At 43.2% G+C, this 14,473-nt stretch overlaps 1 protein-coding gene and 1 pseudogene across 1 annotated transcript in view; both read left to right on the top strand.

Annotated features, from left to right (window-relative positions):
- LOC126088490 (uncharacterized) overlaps positions 1–14,473 on the top strand; it is an 841,325-nt gene that overhangs the window by 614,341 nt on the left and 212,511 nt on the right. The gene's annotated exons all lie outside the window — the stretch shown is intronic.
- Positions 6,108–6,225, top strand: LOC126089608 (5S ribosomal RNA; annotated as a pseudogene).

The raw sequence follows: 14,473 nt of genomic DNA on the forward strand, positions 1-14,473 counted from the left end.
TGCTCGGTAGCATGGGAGCTGTTGTTCGTGTGGGAATGGCAGGATGCAGCTGCAAACCAACCTGGACAACTGGCGCTGCCGCGTCATCCACCGGACGAGCTGCAGTGGGAGGTCACTGCCAACGTGAAGGCTGGCATTTCTCGTGCAGATGTGACCAGGTGTCCGTAGCCGCGGTCTTTTGTTGTTCGCATACTGTGGTAACTATTTATGATCACAGGTTCCCCACTCGAGACCTTCGGCCTGCCAATGGCCAATGTTTGCTGTTTTGCATCTCAAGGGATGAGACTGCGAACCAAGTCCTGACCCATGCGCACTCGTCTGACTAGTGGCACTGTCTACTTTTGTGAACAGATTTGTCTTCACCCACTGTACAGCTCACTGATGTCATCATTAATAGTACGACACATTGCTCTTCAGTGTAATCGGGCTCTTTGTGAATATTATTTGTGCGATTCTAACGTGATAGTCTTTTTGTAAGTTTTTCTTTGAATTATGGTAAGTAGTGTAGTGCTATAAGCTCTGTCAAGAGTAAACTAAGAGCCTGAAGATAAATATGAGTTCAAGTTCATTCTCCAATGTCCAACACGTAAATTTTGTAGCCTGGACTCATAGAGTTACTATTGAGGTCATTCGTGTAGAGAAAATTACCAATATTTTCAAGCAGTTGGGTGTGGTGTGAGACTTGTGACTTTAGATCGCAGAGCCCTCTGTGACTATATTATCGGGCAGAGTTGTAATTTTTTTAACTCTTTCTGAATAGGCTCCGGATCTATGCTGGTACGAAGAGCTTTCTACTGATAATGTTAAGCCTTTTTGTTTCTATTATATCTTTCGCAAGTCTGAAATATTTATTCACACTTTCAAAAATTATGGTAGGATCTTGGAGGTCATAACATGCAGTACTGTAACACTATGATATTCACTCCGATAAAACATTACTGGGTCCATTACTAGACAGACTTTAGTTTCGTGTTCATTATTTATCTTATCTAAGTAGACAGTTCCTCGCCTGCCCCCTTTATAAATAAAAGTTAAGAGTCGTCCACTTGCGTGACCTAAAGACATATTTTCTTAGTTCGTAAATGCAGGTAGATCGAGGGGATAATTTAAGCACATGGATGAGATACTACTGCATATGGGTTTATAAAGTCATAGACGCAGCCTATCCCAAAGTAGTCCAAGGTGCATTGTGCCCTCACGACAGGGTTCAGGGTTTGATTCTCATTTCTGTGTGGCGGTCATTGAGCCACTGTGCAAGTGTTTAGGAGCGATGGAGTCGTACACTGTGTTACTGGAAGCAAACAAAAGAATGTTAGTGGTCTGCCAGCAGAGCTATGCATCGTCTGCGTATGAGAGGCGGTATCGGACGCACTATGGTCCCAGTTTCACTCTTCGTAAACATTCTTACGACGATACCACCAGGCACCTGAGCTGAACTCTGCCTTTGGAGGCTGTCTTACGATGCTGTTATACAATATTTCACGTGATCTTTCACTTCGTTGGAGCACCCAAGGATGATTTCCTCGCGTCCATGGCAAATCTCGTGCTTCGCAATTGTAAACAGCCAAGGTATCAGGTGTGAGATGTCAATGTCTCTTAGAGCGCTGAAGGATTAGTAGGGGTACCTACGAGTTCTCGAGGGTTGTTGTTGTCCAGCATCGAACTGACGATCTCTAGGCGAGAGAGAAACCGTGACCCGTGTGTGCAGTACTGCATTTCGCAATACTTAATTTCTGTTGTCCATTTTCTGTTGATTGTATCACATGACTCTCTTGGCCATGACTAAAGTAAACCTTTGATATGGCGGCTTCTGAGAGTATCAATTCCTGGTCAATTTGAGAAATTCAGCAACGTTTGAGTTTTGCTCCGCCGTTCTAAAGATGATTAAAAGTGGTATGATCTGGCTTATTCTCCATCCTGTACGTGAGTTTCACGCATACGTCAAGTATGATGTATGATGATATCACGATAATGAATTTCACAGAAGAGCTCCATTGAGAGAGGTGAACGGCACCGTGAGGCACCAGGTTGTTTTGAATGTAGGCAGATGACATTTTCAGCAACATATCTAAAACAGTGCTCATCACACGTAAGTTTGAACACCGTGTCTGAACTCCACTAACGTCAAAACCCTTTCATGCATTTCTAGCGGGGAAACGGTGCAAGTATGACACCTCTGTCATTCAAAAATTGTGCTTTTTATCTCCTCCAGACATTGTAAAATTTAATAACGTAGATTTTTAAACACCCTATATGTTCCATTCCTTGCTTCATGTGTTGCTGTTTTTCATGTGTACCCTTGCTGTTCTTCTATTGACAATATTCACAAGACGAGTAACATCGTTGAAATGTATGAGTGATGAGTGCAGTTTGTGTACTGCGCTGGCAAGACCTCTTAGTGGTGTAGGTACAAGAATAGCTACGTAACACGAACAGGAAGCTTACATGTGTAATTTAAGAGCACGTGTTACGGTGCTGCAGAGTATGCGTGCCCGTTCTGGTACAAATCCACTCACGCAAGTATAGTGGACAAGGCGCCAAACGGAACATGTAAGCTTGTTACAGGTTGTCTGAAACCTACACCACACGTAAAACTCTACCAACTCTCTGGCGGAACGCCACCAGATATTAGTCGTGAAGTAGCTGCCAACGCGGCGAGAGCAAATCTGGCACGTCAGGGAAACCGACCACTACATGGGCACGTTCCAGCAGCCTAAGATTGAGATCCAGAAAAAAATTTCCACAAAGCCAGTTCAATCTTGCAAGCAGTAGCAGCTACAGCAAGAAATCAACTGTGGGTCCCTGCTTGCGAATACTTCTGCCTGGTGTCTGCCTTCGGAAATCCCCCCACCTGAGTATGAACAGAATCGGATCGTGTGCAGATCACACAACCATCTTCGTTTTGGAGTTGGAAGATCCAGGAGTAACCTCAAGAATTGGTACTTTCCTGTGGGTACCATCAACTGAGACTGCGGAGAACCGCAACCATGGAGCACCTACTGGACTGGCAGCTATGCCCTGCATACTGCACAGAAGATCTTCTGCTTGCTACACCAGGTGCAGCTGAAGTTATACCATTTTGGTGAAGAGTAGTGTAGCATTATAACTTTTTTATTTGTTTTTAGTGGTTATTACCATGTACAGTATTTATTTCTGACTCGAATAAATAATATATACGAACACATACCGCTAGCCTTCCTTTCTTTTCCTTAATGGGGTCCGCTTTTTAGCAAGTTGTGAAAGTTTGCTTTCTTACAATTTCGTAGCCGTATGCCCTTCCTGAGGCGACAGTCGTAAGGCAGCCTAAGGAAGAAAAACGTGAAGACCAACTGAATCGTACAAATTTTATTCTGTGTGTTATCGTATTTTATGTGTTTGTGTATCGTATTGTCATAGACGGGATCTGACGACCAACCCAGCGCTTGCCTAACCGAGCATGGGAAACCACCTAAGAACCGCACTCAGATCGGCTGCTGTAGCAGCTGAGTGGATTCCATGGGGCGTGGATTCGATCCCTGTCTAGCAGGCTAGCGAGCTGAGTGTGACTAGGGCAAGCACGTACCGGTAGTAATGAAACCTACTTACTGAGCAAGAAGGTGCCGGGACTTGTACTGTTTGTGTCTTGTAAGTACAAAGTCACAATATGTAAATTAAAAATACTTCACTAAAGTAACGATATATATGTACTTCATATGCCTCAATAAATTAATGGGAATTGTGTCTGGAGAAACGAAAATTTTTATTTACTCAACTGCTCATACACCTACGTAACCCAAAAATCGTTCCTACAGTTGCAACAGTTAAGAGTTGATGTCCAAATCCTATACATAGTTCTAAAGAATCAACAGCCTCCAAAACATCATAAATAATGACAGTCAGCTCTTCTGGACCGTCTGTCAGTGTCTCGTTCACCAATCGCTTCATTTTACCCCACAAAAAGAAATCTGAACGACATCAGCAACATCTCTAAAACAAAGTCCATCATACGGCGGTATGAACAGTATCTCTGGACAGCAACAGAGTCAAGACCTTCATGGAACCAAAGCAGAAAATTGTTGCACCTGCCACATTTTCGTCATATTAAAAAAAGGTGTTTCTTTCTATTTCCTCTACACCCTGGAATTGTGTATACTTAATTTCTTTAGACATTATATAAAAGTACTGGGAAAATTGTTCTTTGATTCGAATTGTTAGTGGCTAATTAGTGCAACGGGACAATATGTGATTTAAAAATGGTGCATTTAAATGACAATCTTTAAGTGTTCTACACCACTGAATATGCTTCAGTACCTTAAACCGAAACGTACTATTCAAAATGGTAATTTTCACTTATACATATGTTCATAGACAAACTAAAAATCGTTAATATACTGTTTCTGGTAACTGATGTTAGCAGACCAACAACATTAAAGATTGCAATTATTGCCTTTTGCTGTGAATAGTCTTAACAGCTGAGGCACTCGATCACGTATTACTAACTGAGGCTTAGATTGGGTCTAGATTGGACCTACTGTCCTGCATAGATAACTCCTGTGAGGAAAAATAGGTGGATAATGGACTTAGCGAGAGACTTCTCCTTTTTATGAAATGAATCTTTCACTATGCAGTGGCGAATACAATATAAACAGATTTCCTGCGACATTAAACCTATTTACACATCGAAACTTTTCGCAGCTTCTGAAAGACCTGAGTTCGAGTCAACTTAGAGTCATGGAGGCTTTCAAACAGAGCTTACGGCCTGTCGCTGTTCGATTTTGTTCATAGTTATATGATTTAAAGCTGAGTTCCCGGACATCAATTTCCTGAAACAGGACGACAAAATCTCTAAAAAAGAGAAACTTTTATTTTTATTTAAATTCCACACTTGTTAACTAATGGAAATATTTATAAACAAATATTGATTCATATTTTTAATAACAATAAGATCATTATATTTTTAATTACTTATTCTCCTCCTCCTCCTCCTCCTACTTTTACCTAGAGTTCATCCTGTCTAATACGAGGCCCCCTCTTGCAGAAATTGGATTCTTTTTATTTAACTTTGTGGTTTGATGCCGTTCTCGAAGCCACAGTCGTCAAGATACCTTAAGGGAGGGAAGTCGTGTGCCCATCGCCCTATTTGACCTATGAATCGCGTAAAGTTTGTTCTGTATGCCTTCGTATTTTAATGTTTGTTTAACGTATTCGCTGAAGTGTGGTGTGCAGAGCAACACAGTGTTTACCTAAACGCGTGTGGGAAACCGTCTAAAAACGACACTGAGGCTAGTCGGTGTACCAGACCACGGTCGTTAATATAGCGGGTGGGGGTTAACCCCCTCCCTCCCACCATTCCCCCGCCCTCCTACCATTCCCCGCGGGTCTCTCAAGCGAGCATGTAGTGCTTTACGCTAGACGAGCAGGTCGCATGTTTTTTAATTGCGAATTGTATGAAAATAAATTAAAATTTGCTACGGACATGCAAAATGCCTTATTGTCGAAGAAAAAAATATATGCGTCAATAACACCAATCAGTCTCTGAAAATAAAAAAAGTGTTTTGTTTTTATTTGATGTTTCACATTTCGGTACAAAATTTTAATTTACCGGAATATTCTCCCGGATAGCCGTGCGCCGCTTCCGCATACAACGGATGCGGCCGGTACGCCGGCCAGCCTGGATGTGAATTTTAAATGGACTCCCACATCCCACTAGGTGATTACAGGGCTGGTACCCAAGTCCCGACTCATTTACGCGGTTCGCAAATATTTAGAGATGTTTATTTTACTTTGTGGCAACGGCCTTGCCGCAGTGGTTACACCGGTTCCCGAGAGATAACCCAAGTTAAGCGCTCTCGGGCGTGACCGACACTTGGATGGGTGACCATCCGGGCCGCCATGTGCTGTTTGCCATTTTTCGGGGTGAACTCAGCCTATTGATGCCAATTGAGGAGCTACTCGACCGAATAGTAGCGGCTTCGGTCAAGAATACCATCTTACGCCCGGGAGAGCGGTGTGCTGGCCCCACGCCCCTCCTATCCGCATCCTCCACGGAGGATGACACGGCGGTCGGATGGTCCCGGTAGGCCACTCGTGGCCTTAAGACGGAGTGCTTTTTTTTTATCTTACTTTGTGGCAACGGCCTTGCCGCAGTGGTTACACCGGTTCCCGTCAGATCACCGAAGTTAAGCGCTGTCGGGCTGGGCTAGCACATGGATGGGTGACCATCCGGTCTGCCTAGCGCTGTTGGCAAGCGGGGTGCACTCAGCCCTTGTGAGGCAAACTGAGGAGCTACTTGACTGAGAAGTAGCGGCTCCGGTCTCTGAAACTGAGATACGGCCGGGAGAGCGGTGTGCTGACCACATGCCCCTCCATATCCGCATCCAGTGACGCCTGTGGGTTGAGGATGACAAGGCGGCCAGTCGTTACCGTTAGGCCTTCATGGCCTGTTCGGGAGGAGTTTAGTTTTTTTTTTATCTTACTTTCACATGGAATAACGAAACACTCTGATAGTTACGGTGCACACATTATTGTTTATTTATTTATTGCAAATTGAAGATACGTTGCTTGATATTTTAAAACATATCGTACATATTAAGGTTTTCGCCTGTCATATTTTTTGTAGTTCGTTGTTATGTTATTGTCTGCAACGATTGGAAAGAATAACGCTCTTTAAAATTAAAAATAATTTCACGTTGACATGTAAATAAAATTTTATTAGTTTAAGATGAATGTGAATAGATGACAGGGTAGAGGAGAGATTTGTTAGTGCCATCACCGACTATGACTGGTGGTGGATACCTCGGAATGATTGCTTCGAGCTGTTGGCCGCCAGTCACACATTCCGTCTCAGGGAATTACGGGTGTCCCTGCAGGAAGGACATCCGTCCATCCTTTAAACTAAGCAGACCAAATCCATAAATAACCTCGCCCATCCTGCGACGATGCAGCACAAAGGCACAAGAAGAGTGGGTTTTCCATGCAGTTAGCAATCAGAAATAAATAGACGCTATTTTTATCCTACGTAATCTAAAGTTCGTAAGCTTTTCCTACATCTCTGGGGGCTCAACCTGAATGTTGGTGCCGCGGGGAGTGGCCGCGCGGTTTGAGGCGTCACATCACCAGATGGCAGCTATAAGAGTTACAAGAGTCGAGGGACATGAAAGGGAAGCAGTGGTTGGGAAGGAAGTGAGACAGGGTTGTAGCCTCTCCCCGATGTTATTCCTATCTGTATATTGAGCAAGCAGTAAAGGAAACAAAAGAAAAATTCGGAGTAGGTATTAATATCCAGGGAGAATAAATAAAAACTTTGAGGTTCGCCGATGACATTGTAATTCTGTCAGAGACAGCAAAGGACTTGGAAGAGCAGTTGAACGGAATGGACAGTGTCTTGAAAGGAGGATATAAGATGAACATCAACAAAAGCAAAACAAGGACAATGGAATGTAGTCGAATTAAATCGGGTGATGTTGAGGGTATTAGATTAGGAAATGAGACACTTAAAGTAGTAAAGGAGTTTTGCTATTTGGGGAGCAAAATAACTAATGATGGTCGAAGTAGAGAGGATATAAAATATAGACTGGCAATGGCAAGGATAGCGTTTCTGAAGAAGAGAAATTTGTTAACATCGTGTGTAGATTTAAGTGTCAGGAAGTCTTTTCTGAAAGTATTTGTATGGAGTGTAGCCATGTATGGAAGTGAAACATGGACGACAAATAGTTTGGACATGAAGAGAATAGAAGCTTTCAAAATGTGGTGCTACAGAAGAATGCTGAAGATTAGATGGGTAGATCATATAAATAACGAGGAGGTATTGAATAGGATTGGGGAGAAGAGGAGTTTGTGGCACAACTTGACTAGAAGAAGGGATCGGTTGGTAGGACATGTTCTGAGACATCGAGGGATCGCCAATTTGGTATTGGACGGCAGCGTGGAGGGTAAAAATCGTAGAGGGAGTAAGCAGATTCAGAAGGATGTAGGTTGCAGTAGTTACTGGGAGACGAAGAAGCTTGCACAGGATAGAGTAGCATGGAGAGCTGCATCAAACCAGTCTCGGGACTGAAGACAACAACAACAACAACATCACGGACTGCGTGGCCTCTCCCGCCGGAGGTTCGCGTCCTCCCTCGGGCATGGGTGTGTGTGTTGTTCTCAGAATAAGTTGGTTTAAGTAGTGTGTAAGTCTGTGGACCGATGACCGAAGCAGATTGGTCCCTTAGCAATTCACACACGTTCGAACATTTTGAGTGTTGGTTTGTCTTTGGTTGGGTTGGTTACATCGAAGAACCGATTTCCTGTCCCACATTTGTCAATCCGATGTTCTGGTGCGCCGGGAAGACTGCCCGTTAGGTCAACAGTCGCCGAATGGGCGGCTGCGGAAGAGATCGGACGACGCTTGTGGCGTAATGAGGTGTACTAAACGCCGCCTCTGCCGCCCTCGGAGGCCGCCCTCGGAGGCTTCGCTTCGCGGGCTTCGCCGTCGCCGCGCCGCCGGTTACCCGCAAAACGACGCCGCGTTGTCGCACTGCGAAGCCCCGTAACTGGTCTACCTGTTACTCGCAACACCGACAACGCGCGAGTCACTCCTCCGCACACAGAGACCTGCGTGGCTTACGTAAGGCTTGCCGCTAGAGGCAATACCCTGTGCAAAATCGTATTACACACGACACTTGAAATATAAACACCAATAACTATTTAATGTCTAGCGATACATTGGAAAGAGTTACAAGAGGAGGTAAAAAAACTTCAAAATATCGCTCGTTGCGCTTACTCTGTGAGTCGGAAGCAGGTGCATGTGCAGATAGACGAAAGATTCCGTGCGGTAAGTCGAAATCGCGGATCCCGTACTGCAGGCATTATTCTGTTCTTGGCCACGTAGATCTTCTGTTTGTGTGGTTATGTAAAAGACCTTGTACGTGTGCCTCGTTCGCCGAAAATAATTACACCACTCAAAACGCGTATTTCCAATGCGCTCGCCTCGGTGACTCCACATATGCTTCAGAATGTATGGTGTGAAAGGACTTACGCTTAGATGTTGTTTGTGTGAACAAGGGACATCACATAGAACATCAACAAAAATTCGAAATTTTTATACTTTCCTTTACATTCAATGTAATTCTTATCTGTGTATCACTATGCGTTACAAAATGGTTCAAATGGCTCTGAGCACTATGGGACTTAACATCTATGGTCATCAGTCCCCTAGACCTAGAACTACGTAAACCTAACTAACCTAAGGACATCAGACACATCCATGCTCGAGGCAGGATTCGAACCTGCGTCCGTAGCAACCGCGTGGTTCCGGACTGAAGCGCCTAGAACCGCTCGGCCCCCGCGGCCGGCTATGCGTTCTATACAGACGTCTGTAATCACTATATGAAGTCTGAATTGCCCAGTATAATTATTAAATCGTTATAAATATAATCACATTCACAGCCGATACCGAATGTAAATCCGTATCATATAGTTTCAAAATTGTTAAATTTTATATTTCGACGTGCACGTGTGCAATTAAAATTATAATTTATAAGATATCACAAACATGAAGTATTCGGCCAAGAACTACTGGGTGATCAAAGAGTCAGTATAAATTTGAAAACTTAATAAACCCCAGAATAATGTATATAGAGAGGTAAAAATTGACACACATGCTTGGAATGACATGGGGTTTTATTAGAACCCAAAAAAACTCCCCATATTGCTAGACGCGTGAAAGATCTCTTCCGCGCGTCGTTTGGTGATGATCGTGTGCTCAGCCGCCACTTTCGTCATGCTTGGCCTCCCAGGTCCCCAGACCTCAGTCCGTGCGATTATTGGCTTTGGGGTTACCTGAAGTCGCAAGTGTATCGTGATCGGCCGACATCTCTAGGGATGCTGAAAGACAACATCCGACGGCAGTGCCTCACCATAACTCCGGACATGCTTTACAGTGCTGTTCACAACATTATTCCTCGACTACAGCTATTGTTGAGGAATGATGGTGGACATATTGAGCATTTCCTGTAAAGAACACCATCTTTGCTTTGTCTTACTTTGTTATGCTAATTATTCTATTCTGATCAGATGAAGCGCCATCTGTCAGACATTTTTTGAACGTTTGCATTTTTTTGGTTCTAATAAAACCCCATGTCATTCCAAGCATGTGTGTCAATTTGTACGTCTCTATCTACATTATTCCGTGATTTATTCCGTTTTCAAATTTATACTCACTTTTTGATCATCCGGTATGTCACTCGGAACGAAAAATCTACTATGCATTTTCATATAAAAAGTAACGACATTTATACACATTTTATTCATTTTAAATGAAGGACAACAAATATATAAGAAAGGAAAAAGAACGAAGTGTGAGAATTACAGGAATATATCGTAATTATGTAGCGCTTACGAGGTCTTTATCCAAATTCTCTTACTATTGCTATTACCGTACATAGAAGAAAACCTTGTAGAGCACCACGCCAGAAAAGGCATATCTACGTCGGACCAAATATTCATTCTCAGACAAGTAATTGAAAACAGGCGGAAATTTGATAAGGAAGTATACTGCCGATTAATAAAATGGTTCAAATGGCTCTAAGCACTATGGGACTTAACATCTGAGGTCAACAGTCCCCTAGACTTACAATTACTTAAACCTAACTAACCTAAGGACATGAGACACACCCATGCCCGAGGCAGGATTCGAACCTGCTATCGCAGCAGCAGCGTGGTTCCGGGCTGAAGCCCGTTGAACCGCTCGGTCACAGCGGCCGCCTGCCGATTAATAGATTTCGGCAAAACACGATAGTGTCCACACGAAAAGCATGTGGAGGATAATGGAAGAATAAGGAATGCCTTCGAAACTGATCAGGTAGACTAAAATGTTAACTAAGGAAACTGAATTTAAAGTGAGGGTGGAAGGCAGGGAGTCTAAATGTTTTACAGTGGCGACAGGTGTTAAACAAGGACGGTGCGTCTGTCCCAGCCTATTTAACTTGGTGCTGGGAAAGACCTCAAAAAGAGCATCATCGATTGGAAGAGGAGTAAATGTAGATAGTCAAGTTAAATTGTTAGCGTTTGCCGAAAGTATTATCGTTTTAGCTGTACATCTGCATCTACATGATTACTCTGCACTTCACATTTAAGTGCTTGGCAGAGGGTTCATCGAACGTCAATCATACTATCTCTCTACCATTCCACTCCCGAACAGCGCGTGGGAAAAACGAACACCTAAACCTTTCTGTTCGAGCTCTGATTTCTCTTATTTTATTTTGATGATCATTCTTACCTATGTAGTTTGGGCTCAACAAAATATTTTCGCATTCGGAAGAGAAAGTTGGTGACTGAAATTTCGTAAATAGATCTCGCCGCGACGAAAAACGTCTTTACTTTAATGACTTCCATCCCAACTCGCGTATCATATCTGCCACACTCTCTCCCCTATTACGTGATAATACAAAACGAGCTGCCCTTTTTTGCACCCTTTCGATGTCCTCCGTCAATCCCACCTGGTAAGGATCCCACACCGCGCAGCAATATTCTAACAGAGGACGAACGAGTGTAGTGTAAGCTGTCTCTTTAGTGGACTTGTTGCAACTTCTAAGTGTTCTGCCAATGAAACGCAACCTTTGGCTCGCCTTCCCCACAATATTATCTATGTGGTCTTTCCAACTGAAGTTGTTCGTAATTTTAACACCCAGGTACTTAGATGAATTGACAGCCTTGAGAATTGTACTATTTATCGAGTAATCGAATTCCAACGGATTTCTTCTGGAACACATGTGGATCACCTCACACTTTTCGTTATTTAGCGTCAAATGCCACCTGCCACACCATACAACAATCTTTTCTAAATCGCTTTGCAACTGATACTGGTCTTCGGATGACCTTACTAGACGGTAAATTACAGCATCATCTGCGAACAACCTAAGAGAACTGCTCAGATTGTCACCCAGGTCATTTATGTAGATCAAAAACAGCAGAGGTCCCAGGACACTTCCCTGGAGAACACCTGATATCACTTCAGTTTTACTCCATGATTTGCCCTCTATTACTACGAACTGCGACCTTCCAGACAGGAAATCACGAATCCAGTCGCACAACTGAGACGATACCCCGTAGGCCCGCAGCTCGATTAGAAGTCGCTTGTGAGGAACGGAAATCTAGAAATACGGAATCAACTTGAGATCCCCTGTCGATAGCGGCCATTACCTCGTGCGAATAAAGAGCTAGCTGCGTTGCACAAGAACGATGTTTTCTGAAGCCATGCTGATTACGTAACAATAGATCGTTCCCTTCGAGGTGATTCATAATGTTTGAATACAGTATATGCTCCAAAACCCTACTGGAAACCGACGTCAATGATATAGGTCTGTAGTTCGATGGATTACTCCTACTACCCTTCTTAAACTCTGGTGCGACCTGCGCAATTTTCCAATCTGTACGTACAGATCTATTGGTGAGCGAGCGGTTGTATATGATTGTAGAGGAAGACGAACTGCCGACCACGGTGGTTGAGCAGTTCTAGGCGCTTCAGTCCGGAACCGCGCGACTGCTACGGTCGCAGGTTCGAATCCTGCCTCGGGCATGGATGTGTGTGATGTCCTTAGGTTAGTTAGATTTAAGTAGTTCTAAGTTCCAGGGGACTGATGACCTCAGAAGTTAAGTCCCATAGTGCTCAGAGCCATTTGAACCATTTTGAAGATGAACTCGTAACAACGACTAACCTGCATATTGAGGGGGCATGAAAAGTGAGTGTGAGGGTCAATCAAGAAAAGTTACAGTGCGTGACTGCAGCAAGAAATAATGAACAGGAAACGGAAAGATCGCTGGCAATAGAAGAGACGGAATTCAAGAAGACTAGGTCCTTCAAATATCTAGGTTGTACTATCAATGCGAACAACATGGAGGAGGAGATATTGAACGAGATAAGATCAGCAGAGAGGTGTATATTCTCAATGGGCAGACCATTCAGCACTATTCAGCAGAACAGCAAAACTCAGTATGTACAAGACAGTTGTGCGACCTGTATTCTTGTATGGAGGTGAAACATGAACACTGACCAAGAACATGGAGAGGAAAGTTACGACCCTTGAAAAAGAAAAAACAAGGTGTTAAAATCTTTGCTCTATTTTTTTAAAGTTACATGTTCCATTGACCAAAGGCACGGAAAAACCTTTATGATGTGGAACGTGTCAAATGCACAAGAAATGCGCACAGGAATCAAGAAAAAAAGGTGTTAAAATATTTGGATCTATGTCAGAAAATGGAAGTTAGAAGAAAGAAAAACACAGAAATCCTCACAGTTTTTAATGAATCTGATTGACAGCTGCAATAAAGAGCAGAAGCTCGTATGAGGACATCATATTTTTACCAGGGACGAATTGTTAAAAAAAAATTAAGTAGTTCCATTTCCACAGTCCAGGGAAAATATTTCGGAAGAATTTCCGTGGTTGTAAAATAAATGCCGAATCAGGGCATCACCTCTCAAATGTTACTAGTCGGAACGTTCTGCCCCCTTGCCAGAAAACCAGTCCTTGTCTGAAAGGATATGGAGTTTTAACCTCCGATGTCACAGTGCGATTCCGTGCATACTAGCAGTACAGAAACGTCTCCGAAAAAATTTTATCCCGTGCGTATTTTTGGAAGAAAACAGACGTAGAAGAGAGATGATTTGACGACACTGTAACCAGTGGAAGTATCTTCTTCCAACAGTGAGTGCTTGTGTTGCGAATTTGTGTTGGAAATTTGTGATAAGTTCTATGGGACCAAACTGCTGATGTCATCGATCACTAAGCTTACACACTACTGAATCTAACTCAAACTAAGGACAACACACACACACACACACACACCCATGCCCGAGGGAGGACTCGAACCTCCGACGGGGAGAAGCCTCAGACGGCTACCCCGCGCGGCAGTTAGTGCAGTGTGTAGAGTTTTACACTAGAAAATTCTAGTTCGAGAGTCTGATTATGTGCCTAGATTCAATTTTTTTGCAGAAGTATTATACGGTTATTACAGCAGGCGTTATACAAAGCTCTTGTAATTACTTAGCGTCAACGCAGGAATGAGAGAACAAAATTTTTTGTTATTCCTATTTTAAAGACGAATTTTGTTTTTAAATGTGTACTATATTGTCTGCCACGCACTACTCCTCTCCATGCTTTCCGGTTCACTGTCATTTCTTCAGTTGTATCCCTTCCGCAATCTCCTCTTTCTTTATCCTAGACAATTCCATAGCTCCCGTGCAAATGACACAGTAAAGTGTGTTATTTCGCGCAATTCCATCAGCTACATTCGAACTCATTTTCCAGTATCCCCTCCTGTCATTACCTCTTTCATGTCCGTTACATTTCTTTTGCACATTACGGCCCGACTATGGCTAGCAACTCGATTCGCAGGATATACCTTACTGTGTTACTATTTTTATTATCAACATCGTGTAACGACTGAATACGTTTCCAGCTCCCAGTCATCTGACAGCGTTTACTGAATGTAGTATGTATGTATAAGATCTCCA

Source organism: Schistocerca cancellata, chromosome 6, assembly GCF_023864275.1.
Source record: "Schistocerca cancellata isolate TAMUIC-IGC-003103 chromosome 6, iqSchCanc2.1, whole genome shotgun sequence".
Lineage (NCBI taxonomy): Eukaryota > Metazoa > Arthropoda > Insecta > Orthoptera > Acrididae > Schistocerca > Schistocerca cancellata.